The sequence below is a fragment of the Gossypium arboreum genome, chromosome 7 (assembly GCF_025698485.1).
Source record: "Gossypium arboreum isolate Shixiya-1 chromosome 7, ASM2569848v2, whole genome shotgun sequence".
In the NCBI taxonomy this organism is placed as follows: domain Eukaryota; kingdom Viridiplantae; phylum Streptophyta; class Magnoliopsida; order Malvales; family Malvaceae; genus Gossypium; species Gossypium arboreum.
The window spans coordinates 65,435,030-65,448,140 of record NC_069076.1 but is presented as its reverse complement, the minus strand read 5'-3'; the positions used below and the strand labels follow the sequence as shown (position 1 = coordinate 65,448,140).

The 13,111-nt window shown below is 39.4% G+C and overlaps 1 non-coding gene across 1 annotated transcript; it reads left to right on the top strand.

The window, feature by feature from the left end:
• Positions 1-12,242: 12,242 nt before the first annotated feature.
• LOC128295661 (small nucleolar RNA R71) lies at positions 12,243-12,347 on the top strand. Its single transcript, XR_008286221.1, has one exon. It is a non-coding gene; the product is annotated as a small nucleolar RNA R71 (small nucleolar RNA).
• Positions 12,348-13,111: the final 764 nt, after the last annotated feature.

Below are 13,111 nucleotides of genomic sequence, written 5' to 3'. Positions count from 1 at the left end.
TTGTACCTAGATTAAGGTATGTTTGATGTTGTGCCATGAGATTCATGCATGTTTTTAGTTGCTAGCTTGAGTTCTAATTAACCATGGTTCAAATCTTTGCTAAGTCATGGGGATGATATTCGGCCAAGGTGGATTTTGTGTTAATGTCATTGCATGCTAAATGTGAAGCTTGTTAATGATACTTGTGATGGTGGATTGATGACTCTTAAATCTTCTTTTTAGCATTTTTGAGTGAGGCATTAAGTTCCTTGTTCAACTGTGACCAAAATTGAAATGGTATGGGGTTGTAAGGCATTCGGCCATGGTAGGAAGTAAAAGAAAACTATGGTCGTTGTTCATGTTATTTGGATGAGAAATGGTAGTAAGGTGAAGTACAAATGCTAGTGTTTGATTTACTAGTGTATATGTGTGTATTAGCCTAGTTTTGAACTTGAAACAAGATGGTGTTTAGTCGATACAAGTGACCATACTTGTAGAATGTATCAAGTGTTGCAATCGGCCTCAACATAGACATGTATGTTCGGCCACATGAATGAGTACATATGTTGATGTGTATGTTCGGCCTTAGGTAGCCTATTGATGGCTTTAGCTTGACTTAAAAAATTCGGCTAAGGGAAAATATTAACTAGTATGTTGAATTCGATTCGTGATTTCGTACCCATGTGACTCTAATGTCTAATGTATATATGGGCTAAGTACCTTGAGCTTCTCTTTGATGCTTGAATGAATTGTATTGAATTGCTTGATGTAATTAAAAATGTGCATGACCATTGTGTATTTGAGCTAAAGGGTGGCCATATGACCATTTAAACTCCTTGTCATATTCGGCCATAAGCTAGCATAATGAGATTTTAATAAGTTAAATTTGTGTGAATTAGCTCAAGAGCTTAGAGGACCACAGTTAGATAAGGGAAGGAAAAAGTGATCGAATAGTCAGTTAAATCGCTCGACCACATCCGAGGTAAGTCTTGAGTAATGACCCCGCTTGAATTATATTGAAATGATTTGTCATATTATGGCGGATAGCCGAATGTGCGTAGGGACTACGTTGTAAAGTCAATTGAAATCATGCTCTTTGTGTGTGGCTATTGAGCGAAATTGGAAAGGTTTGATAAATGTTTTGTGTTTGAGCCTTAGTAACAAAAATGAAATATGGATGTGTCGTGATTATTGATATATGTGCATGAGCATTTGAATGATACCGGGCTAAGCCCGAAGGCATTTATGCTAGTGATTATATCCGGCTAAGACCAAGGCATTTGTGCGAGTTGCTATATCCGGGTTAAGACCAAGGCATTTGTGTGAGTTGTTATATCCGGCTAAGACCAAGGCATTTGTGCGAGTTGCTATACCGGGTTAAGACCGAAGGCAATTGTGCTTGTGGTTATATCCGCTAAATTCAAGAAACTTGGTTTGAAGGTGAGCGTTTTGTGCTGCAATAAATTCAATTAATCGCTCGAAAAACACAAACGATAAGGTATGTTTGCATGTGCATCGGAAAAGTCGATTCGTTTGAAATAGTATTCGTTCAATCCACTAACGAACTCTCGGCTCTTAGATAGGTTGATACCTTGTGTGTGTATGTTGATGAAGTGTGAAGTAAGTGTGATTATGAGAATGTGTATAAATAAAGTGATTCATTTAGCTATGTGCACGTAATACTTTAGTCGAAGCCGATTTCATTACTTGAAACTTACTAAGCATTAAAATGCTTACCCCGTTTGCTTTGGCTCTTTGTTTTCTAGAATTTTTTCGTTAGCTATCGGATTCGGAATCATCGAAGTCGAAGTCATCCACACTATCAAAGCCCTTTTGGTACTCTCTTAGTTGAATTCCGGATATGGCATGTATAGGACTACCCTTTGTTGTTTTTCAAGTACGTTTTGTGATGTATGTGTGTACAGCCATGCGAAAATGGCTCGTAGAAGTGGAGTATGGCATTAGACCATTTGTGTTTATGTATATATGTATGGTTTCATGATGTGACTATGGACTGGAATGGAAGTGTTGGGCAAATGATCAGCCATTGGAATGGCTAAATATGATTATATGTGGACCTATGTATGACAAAACTCTAGTTGGTCCATGGAAATCACGAAATAGGTAAAGTTTACCTTGAAAGCAGATCTTGACAAAGAAGAAGTGGTGTGGATTTGAAAAATCACTAAAATTTGTAGGAATGGAATTAAATAGTGAATAAAATTATGTAAATGAACCTTGATGAATCTACTTTCATATGGAAGAAACGAAACGGCCATATGAGTTATATGTTAAGAGATATTAAAGTTCTCGTGAAACAGGGCCAGAACGGTTTCTAGATCCCCTGTTCCGAATTTGGAAATTCATTATAAATTAACCGGAGATAATTAGGAGTCATGCCATATATGTATAGATTCCTCTTTGAGTCTAGTTTCTATAGAAATAAACGGCATCAGTATTGAAGCCCTGTACAGGGAGATATCCAAGTCGTAATGTACGAAGGTCAGTGTAGTCGATCCCTGTAACAGGGGAGACTTTAACTAATAAAATGTACTAATTGGCCAGACCAAAAATTCTAGAAAAAATATGTAGATGGAAATATGAGTATAGTTTCAGGGAAAAATTACGAAACTGATTTTCGAGCTTTGAAACTCAAGATATGATTTTTAAGGCAACGGTGATGCAAGAACGACTTATGCGGAAATTTTAAATGGATTGTGAAAATAATTAAGTTAAGTCTGTGCACCTTGTATTCGACCGATAGCGGACTCGTGTGCGGGTGTTACAATTTTATTGGTATCGAGCTACGGTTTAGTCGATTCTAGGACTACCGTAATACGTTTGGCTCTAGCTATACATGCCATTATGTGATTAATTGATAGTGTGGTGATTTCGACATTTGAATTTGTGTTTATTTATAGTAATGGTTCCGATCCCAACCGAACGATAGGCGATGTTGTGGAGAGTGTGGCGCTGCTCACAAGACAAGGGATGGCCGGCGGACTCTCGACCTATTGCTAGCAATCCGAATGATGAGGCTAGGCAAGCTTTTTATAGCGTGATGAATGATTGGTTCAACCAATACATTCGAACTAATCTACTGTTCCACAACCTCCATTCCCGACTAATACAACCCCAAGACCTACAATACCTCCATGAATCGACCAAATAAGGTCAAATAAGCCACCAGTTGATGAATTCAAAAACATGGGGCTCTTGAATTTAAAGCTACGGATAGCGACGATGCCGAGCAAGCTGAATTTTGGTTGGACAACACTATCCGGCACTCGATGAGCTATCTTGTACACCGATTCGCCTAAAGTGTACTATCTCCTTGCTACGCGATTACGCCTACTATTGGTGGAGTACTCGACTTGTTGTGCCCGAGACCAAGTAACTTGGGAGTTTTTCCAAACCGAGTTTGAAAAAAGTATATCATCGAGATTTGTTGATCAAAACGGAAGGAATTTCTTGAGCTTAAGCAAGGTTCTATGTCGATTCATCGATTACTGCGAAAATTTGTTAGACTTAGTAGATACGCTCGGAATGTGTTTCGTCGAGGCTATCATGTGTAAACGCTTCAAGGATGGGCTGAATGAAGATATAAAATGTTCATTGGCATTCTTGAAATCGAGAGTTCGTAGTACTTGTCGAAGCGAGCTTGTAAAGCCGAAGAGCTTAGAAAAGAAAAACAAAAAGTTGATGTGGGGCTGGGAGTTTAAGTAAAAGATCCTCGGAAAGTCTCTTCAACAGCATCGAAGAAATTTCGAGATGATGTGGGCCGGTCTAGAGGCACTTCGGGCCTTTTTAGACGAGATCGTGATCGACCCCCTGTGAGCACACGAGTCACTTCGGTTGCCAGTGTTGGAAATGATCGTCGGGACAGAACGGAATGTCGATATTGCGGTAAATGGCACTTGGGAGTTGTAGATTCCATGACCGCCTCGTTACAAGTGCGGTCACCAACCACTTTATCAAAATTGCCCGAGACCGTGCGAACAGAAGCGAAAATCGAGTGGGAAACCGGTGTTACCATCGCCGAGGTAGACCGTCTAGAAACACGGGCAATGCTAGTGGCAGTCAGAGAGGATCTAGAGATGCTACAACCAGATCTGAGGCTCGTGCGCCTGCTAGAGCTTATGCTATACGTGCCCGCGAGGATGCTTCTTCGCCTGATGTTATTACCGGTACTTTTACTCTCTTTGAGACTAATGTAATTGCTTTGATTGACCCTGGTTCCATTCATTCTTATATATGCGAAACCTTAGCATCCAGTAAGACTTTACCTATTGAGTCTACTGAGTTCGTAATTCGGGTGTCAAATCCCTTGGGTCATTACATGCTTGTCAACAAAGTGTGTAAGAAATATCCCCTAGTACTTCGAGGTTCTTGTTTTCCGGCGGACTTGATGTTGTTTCCGTTTGATGAATTTGATGTTATCCTCGGTTTAGATTGGTTGACCGTGCATGATGCGGTTGTGAATTGCAAAAGTAAGACTATTGATTTGAGATGCGCAAATAACGAGATAATCTGGGTTGAGTCTACGGACTTAAAGGGGTTGCCAGCTGTAATATCAGCAATGTTGGCCCAGAAATATGTAAGAAAGGGGGTGCGAAGCATACCTTGCGTATGTACTTGATGACAAGGAATTTGAAAAGAAACCCGAATCTGTTCCGGTGGTTTGTGAATACCAGATGTTTTTCAGAAGAATTACGGGTTTACCAATTGCGGGAAGTAGAGTTTGGTATTGAGCTTGTACGGGACTACGCCAATTTCGATAGCTCAGATCGTATGGCACCAACCGAGTTAAAAGAATTGAAAGCTTCGGTTGCAAGAGTTGACGGATAGAGGTTTCGCTCGACCAAGTTTCTCACCTTGGGGTGCACCAGTATTGTTTGTGAAAAGAAGGACGGAACCATGAGGATGTGCATTGACTATCGTCGGTGAATAAAGTGACGATAAAGAATAAATATCCGTTACGCGCATTGATGATTTGTTTGATCAACTAAAGGAGCCTTAGTGTTTTCAAAGATAGATTTGAGATCGGGTATTACCGATTCATGAATTCGAGATTCGGATATACCCAAAAGCGCTTTCGAGCGAGATACGGCCACTCACGAGTTCTTAGTAATGCCGTTTGGGCTCACTAATGCCCTGCGGTATTTATGGATTTGATGAATCGGGTCTTCAGACAGTATTTGGACCGGTTCGTAGTTGTGTTTATTGACAACATCTTGGTCTATTCAAGAGATGAGACCGAACATGCTGAACACCTGAGATTAGTGTTGCAAATTTTACGGGATAAGCAGTTATATGCTAAGTTCAACAAGTGTGAGTTCCGGTTAAGAGAGGTTAGCTTCTTGGGTCATGTGGTATCTGCAGACGGGTATTCGAGTCGACCGGGCAAAATTTCAGCCATACTTAGCTGGAAGCCTCAGAAATATTCCGAGGTTCGAGCTTTTGGGACTTGCCGGTTACTACCGACGGTTTGTAAAAGGATTCTCGATGATAGCCACACCCATGACGAAGCTACTTCAAAAGATGTTAAGTTGAATGGACGGAAAAATGTCGAAAAGTTTTGATCAACTGAAAACTTATTTGACTAAAGCTCAATTTTAGTGCACCGAATCGGGCAAAGAGTTTGTCATCTATAGTGACGCCTCCCTACTTGGGTTAGGTTGCGTATTGATGCAAGAAGGTCGAGTCGTGGCCTATGCGTCGAGACAATTAAAGCCATATGAGAAAAATTATCCGACCCATGATCTCGAATTAGCTGCCATCGTATTCTCCTTGAAAATATGGCGACGTTATTTATTTGGTGAGAAGTGCCATGTATTTTCGGATCACAAAAGTCTCAAATATTTGATGACTCAAAGAGACTTGAATCTACGACAAAGGCGTTGGCTTGAGTTGTTGAAAGATTATGAGCTGGTCATTGATTATCACCCGGGAAAGGCTAATGTGGTTGCGGACGCCTTAAGCAGAAAATCACTGTTTGCTTTACGAGAGATGAATGTACACTTGTCTATTCTACCCGAAAATGTGTTAATAGCCGAATTAAAGGCCAAACCATTATTGATTCATCAAATTCGTGAAGCTCAGAAAGTCGATGATGAATTGGTTGCAAAACGGGCTGAATGTGTTTCGAATGTGGAATCAGAGTTTCAAGTTGATGATGACGGTTGTTTGAGGTTTAGAAATCGTTTGTGTATTCCAAGAAATTCAGAACTTATTTCGATAATTCTGAACGAAGCTCATTGTAGCCGAATGTTAGTCCACCCGGGGAGTACGAAAATGTACAACGACCTAAGACGTCAGTTTTGGTGGTATGGTATGAAACGAGACATTTCCGATTTTGTTTCGAAGTGTTTAATATGTTAGCACGTGAAGGCGGAACATCAAGTGCCTACGGGTTTACTCCAACCTATCATGATACCTGAATGGAAATGGGATCAATTAACGATGGATTTTGTATCTAGGTTGCCAGTGTCGGCAAGTAAGAAAGATGCGATATGGGTCGTTGTTGATAGATTGACTAAGTCGGCTCACTTTATCTCCGTACACGCGGATTTTTCAAGGATAAACTAGCTGAATTGTATGTTTCTCAGACTGTGAGATTACACGGGGTACCTATTTCTATCGTGTCGGATAGAGATTCGAGATTCACCTCACGATTTTGGAAGAAATTGCAAGAAGGTTTGGGTACCAAGTTGCATTTCAGCACCGCCTTTCACCCCCAAACCGATGGTCAATCTGAGCGGATAATTCAAATACTTGAGGATATGTTGAGATGTTGCATCCTCGAGTTCAGTGGTTCATGGGGACGGTATTTACCTTTGATTGAATTCGCTTACAACAATAGTTTTCAATCAAGTATTAAGATGGCACCTTACGAGGCCTTGTACGGGCGTAAATGCCGTACACCATTGTTCTAGACCGAGCTCGGTGAAAGTAAAATTTTCGGAGTTGATTTGATTAAAGATGCTGAACGGAAAGTAAAAGTAATCCGTGAAAGTCTGAAGGCAGCCACAGATCGCCAGAAGTCGTACGCGGATCTGAAACGAAAAGACATTGAGTATCAGGTTGGAGACAAAGTGTTTCTTAAAGTTTCACCTTGGAAAAAGATACTCGATTTGGGCGTAAGGGCAAATTGAGTCCGAGGTTCATCGGGCCATATGAAATATCCGAACGAGTCGGTCCGATTCGCGTGTCGATTGATTTTACCCCGAACTTGAAAAGATTCACGACGTCTTTCATGTTTCGATGCTTGACGCTATAGATCGATCCATCGCATATAATTAGTCCATCGAGGTCGAAATTCAAGCCGATATGAGTTATGAAGAAGAACCGATTCGTATCCTAGCACGTGAAGTGAAAGAGTTGCGAAACAAAAGGGTTCCGCTAGTGAAAGTGTTATGGCTCAAACACGGGATGGAAGAAGCTACTTGGGAACCCGAGAACTCTATGAAAGAGCGTTACCCAAACCTATTTACCGGTAAGATTTTCGGAGACGAAAATTTCTTAAGTGGGGGAGAGTTGTGACAGCCCAAAATTGACCCTAGTCGGGAAGTGGTTTCGGGGCCGCTAAACCGAGTCACCGAAATGTTTGAACGTAGTATTTATTGTCTAGAATATGTAATTATGAATGTGTGAAAATTTCAAGCTTCGATTTAGTCGATTGCATGTGAATTCTGTTAGTAGGACTTGTGTGACACTTTTGAAATGTGATAGGCTAATCTATAAGGACCTAATAGTGCATGTAATCAAAAGGGAGGACTTGCATGTCAAATTCCCCCCCTAAGTGCTAGTGGCCGGCCATGACAAAGAGTGATGGGCAAAAACATGTCATAAAACATGTTGTGACAATGGTGTATGTAAGGAAAAAAATAAAATAATGAGCATGGGAATTGAATAATGAAAGGGAAGAAAAAAAAAGAGAATGGTGTGAGTGTTCCCCCTTGCCGTGAGTTGAAGAAAAGAGAAAAAAAATTTGTTCATCCTTTTTCATTCTTTTGGCGAAAATTCTAAGGAGAAGAAAGGAGTTCTTGCTCATGTTTGGTTTGGAAGAGGATTAGGAAGAGGTTTGGCCATCCTTGTACCTAGATTAAGGTATGTTTGATGTTGTGCCATGAGATTCATGCATGTTTTTAGTTGCTAGCTTGAGTTCTAATTAACCATGGTTCAAATCTTTGCTAAGTCATGGGGATGATATTCGGCCAAGGTGGATTTTGTGTTAATGTCATTGCATGCTAAATGTGAAGCTTGTTAATGATACTTGTGATGGTAGATTGATGACTCTTAAATCTTCTTTTTAGCATTTTTGAGTGAGGCATTAAGTTCCTTGTTCAACCGTGACCAAAATTGAAATGGTATGGGGTTGTAAGGCATTCGGCCATGGTAGGAAGTAAAAGAAAACTATGGTCGTTGTTCATGTTATTTGGATGAGAAATGGTAGTAAGGTGAAGTACAAATGCTAGTGTTTGATTTACTAGTGTATATGTGTGTATTAGCCTAGTTTTGAACTTGAAACAAAATGGTGTTTAGTCGATACAAGTGACCATACTTGTAGAATGTATCAAGTGTTGCAATCGGCCTCAACATAGACATGTATGTTCGGCCACATGAATGAGTACATATGTTGATGTGTATGTTCGGCCTTAGGTAGCCTATTGATGGCTTTAGCTTGACTTAGAAAATTCGGCTAAGGGAAAATATTAACTAGTATGTTGAATTCGATTCGTGATTTCGTACCCATGTGACTCTAATGTCTAATGTATGTATGGGCTAAGTACCTTGAGCTTCTCTTTGATGCTTGAATGAATTGTATTGAATTGCTTGATGTAATTAAAAATGTGCATGACCATTGTGTATTTGAGCTAAAGGGTGGCCATATGACCATTTAAACTCCTTGTCATATTCGGCCATAAGCTAGCATAATGAGATTTTAATAAGTTAAATTTGTGTGAATTAGCTCAAGAGCTTAGAGGACCACAGTTGGATAAAGGGAAGGAAAAAGTGATCGAATAGCCGTCGAAATCGCTCGACCACATCCGAGGTAAGTCTTTGAGTAATGACCCTACTTGAATTATATTGAAATGATTTGTCATATTATGGCGGATAGCCGAATGTGCGTAGGGACTACGTTGTAAAGTCAATTGAAATCATGCTCTTTGTGTGTGGCTATTGAGCCGAAATTGGAAAGGTTTGATAAATGTTTTGTGTTTGAGCCTTAGTAACGAAAATGAAATATGGATGTGTCGTGATTATTGATATATGTGTGCATGAGCATTTGAATGATACCCGGGCTAAGCCTCGAAGGCATTTATGCTAGTGATTATATCCGGGCTAAGACCAAGGCATTTGTGCGAAGTTGCTATATCCGGGTTAAGACCAAGGCATTTGTGCGAAGTTGTTATATCCGGGCTAAGACCAAGGCATTTGTGCGAGTTGCTATACCCGGGTTAAGACCCGAAGGCAATTGTGCTTGTGGTTATATCCGGCTAAATTCCGAAGAAACTTGGTTTGAAGGTGAGCGTTTTGTGCTGCAATAAATTCAATTAATACGCTCGAAAAACACAAACGATAAGGTATGTTTGCATGTGCATCGGAAAAGTCGATTCGTTTGAAATAGTATTCGTTCAATCCACTAACGAACTCTCGGCTCTTAGATAGGTTGATACCTTGTGTGTGTATGTTGATGAAGTGTGAAGTAAGTGTGATTATGAGAATGTGTATAAATAAAGTGATTCATTTAGCTATGTGCACGTAATACTTTAGTCGAAGCCGATTTCATTACTTGAAACTTACTAAGCATTAAAATGCTTACCCCGTTTGCTTTGGCTCTTTGTTTTCTAGAATTTTTTCGTTAGCTATCGGATTCGGAATCATCGAAGTCGAAGTCATCCACACTATCAAAGCCCTTTTGGTACTCTCTTAGTTGAATTCCGGATATGGCATGTATAGGACTACCCTTTGTTGTTTTTCAAGTACGTTTTGTGATGTATGTGTGTACAGCCATGCGAAAATGGCTCGTAGAAGTGGAGTATGGCATTAGACCATTTGTGTTTATGTATATATGTATGGTTTCATGATGTGACTATGGACTGGAATGGAAGTGTTGGGCAAATGATCAGCCATTGGAATGGCTAAATATGATTATATGTGGACCTATGTATGACAAAACTCTAGTTGGTCCATGGAAATCACGAAATAGGTAAAGTTTACCTTGAAAACAGATGCTGACAGCAGCAGTGGTGTGGATTTGGAAAATCACTAAAATTTGTAGGAATGGAATTAAATAGTGAATAAAATTATTTAAATCAACCTTGATGAATCTACTTTCATATGGAAGAAACGAAACAGCCATATGAGTTATATGTTAAGAGATATTAAAGTTCTCGTGAAACAGGGCCAGAATGGTTTCTGGATCCCCTGTTCCGACTTTGGAAATTCATTATAAATTAACCAGAGATAATTAGGAGTCATTCCATATATGTATAGATTCCTCTTTGAGTCTAGTTTCTATAGAAACAAACGGCATCAGTATTGAAGCCCTGTACAGGGAGATATCCAAGTCGTAATGTGCGAAGGTCAGTGTAGTCGGTCCCTATAATAGGGGAGACTTTAACTAATAAACTGTACTAATTGGCCCGACCAAAAATTCTAGAAAAAAATATGTAGATGGAAATATGAGTATAGTTTCAGGGAAAAATTACGAAACTGATTTTCGAGCTTTGAAACTCAAGATATGATTTTTAAGGCGACAGTGACGCAGTAACCAGCTTGTCTGGAAATTTTTAAATGGACTGTGAAAATAATTAAGTTAAGTCTGTGTGCACCTTGTATTCGACCCGGTAACGGACTCGGGTACGGGGTGTTACAACCCACATCAATTACAGCCCTAGCAGTGGCTAAAAATGGCCAACCTAAGATTAAAGGCACCTTAACATCTTCATCCATGTCAAGCACAACAAAATCAACAGGGAATATAAATTTATCTACTTTTACAAGTACGTCTTCTATAATTCCCCTAGGATATTTAACATGGAATACTCATCCTAGTGGGGTTTAGGTTCCCCAAGACCAAGTTGTTTAAAGATTTTATATGGCATCAAATTAATGCTGACACCTAAATCAGCTAGTGCATTATCAACATTCAAACTACCAATTAAGCAGGGAATAGTAAAACTTCCCGGGACTTTCATTTTGGTTGGCAGTTTATTTTGGACTATGGCTGAGCACTTCTCATTAAGTTCCACTGTAGATAAGTCTCCAAACTTCCTTTTGTTTGTTAGAAGCTCCTTTAAAAATTTTGCATATGTAGGCATCTGCTATATAGCTTTAACAAAAGGTAAGTTAATATGCAGTTGTTTAAAAAGTTCAAGAAATTTACCGAATTGTGCATCCATGCGGTCTTTCTTCAACTTTGTTGGGTATTGGATTGGTGGTTTATATTCTTTTGGCATTAGATTGTCATTGTTTTCGGGTTCGACCTCCTTTCTGTCAGCTTCTTGTGGTGGCTTCTTTTCAGATTCAGCTAACACTTTCCCACTCCTTAGTGTAACTGCTTTTACGTGTTCTTTTAGGTTGGGTTCAGATATTAATTTGGTGAGCTGTCCTATCTGTGTTTCGAGCTCTTGGATCGAAGCTTGTTGATTCTTAAGTGCTATCTCGGTATTTTGAAAACAAGTTTCTGACACTGAGATGAATTTTGTTAGCATCTCCTCAAGGTTCGGCTTTTTCTCTTGTTGGTAGGGTGGTTGTTGGAAGCTTGGAGGTGGTGGTCTCTGATTCCCTTGGCCTCCCCATGAGAAATTTGGGTGGTTCCTCCAACCTGCATTGTAAGTATTACTATAAGGATTATTTTGAGATCGAGGATTATTACCCATGTAATTTAACTGCTCGTTCTCCATGTTGTGGCCATAGGGTGGGTGTTCTGAATTGCTTGATCCACCTCCACTTGCTTCGCACTGCATTACTGGGTGAACCTGTGAAGAACCAAGAAAACCGTCAATTTTTCTATTCAAAAGTTCTACCTGATTAGAGATCATGGTGACCGAATTGACGTTAAAAACGCCGGCTATTTTCGTTGGCTTTGTCCTTATGACTTGCCACTGATAATTATTCAGTGACATCTCTTCTATAAATTCATAAGCATCCTTAGGTGTCTTATTATTGATAGTTCCACCAGCAGCTGCGTCAATCATCTGTCTAGTGAAGGATTCATGCCATTGTGAAACGTTTGAACCTGTAGCCAGAGTGGTAACCCATGGTGAGGGCATCTTCGCAAAAGGTCCTTATATCTCTCCCATGTATCTAGAGTGTTTCTAAATCCATCTACACAAAAGAAGAGATATCATTATGTAATTTAGTCGTTTTAGCTGGCGGAAAATATTTTAATAAAAACTTTTCAGTTATTTGTTCCCAAGTAGTGATTGACCCTCGTGGTAATGAGTTCAACCACTGTTTAGCTTTGTTCCTCAATGAAAAAGGGAATAACCGAAGGCGAATGGCATCATCAGAAATGCCATTGATTTTAAAAGTGTCGTAAAATTCTAAGAAATTCACCAAATGAGTGTTTGGGTCTTCGTCCTGCAAACTATCAAACTGAACAAACTGTTGGATCATTTGAATGGTGTTAGGTTTCAGTTCAAAATTATTCACAGCAACAACAGGCCTAACTATGCTCGATTCATTTACTGTTAAAGAAGGTTTAGCATAATCATACATAGCACGCGGAGTAGGATTACGATTCTTGGATCGATGGTAATTGCGCAGTAGCTTAATTTTCCGGTTTTCACCATCTCCTATGTAATGACCAAATTTTTCGGTGGTGTCGAAAGCAAATGATTCGAGATCACTAAATCCAACTAGTAAGTTTAAAAATTTTAACAAATAATAATTATAGGCCAAGCGCGAACTTAAAAGAATTATTTTAATTAGTGAATTTTACGATTTTAAAAGAATTAATCAGGTAAATTGGGTTGAAAACGAGGTATCGAGACCTCGGATTCATAAACTGAGCCATAATTATTTTTATAAATATTTTTGAAGTGTTATTAAGTTAGTATTAAAGTTTCGTTAGAAAATTTTAATGTTTGGTTAGTCAATTAATTAAAAAGGACTAAATTGA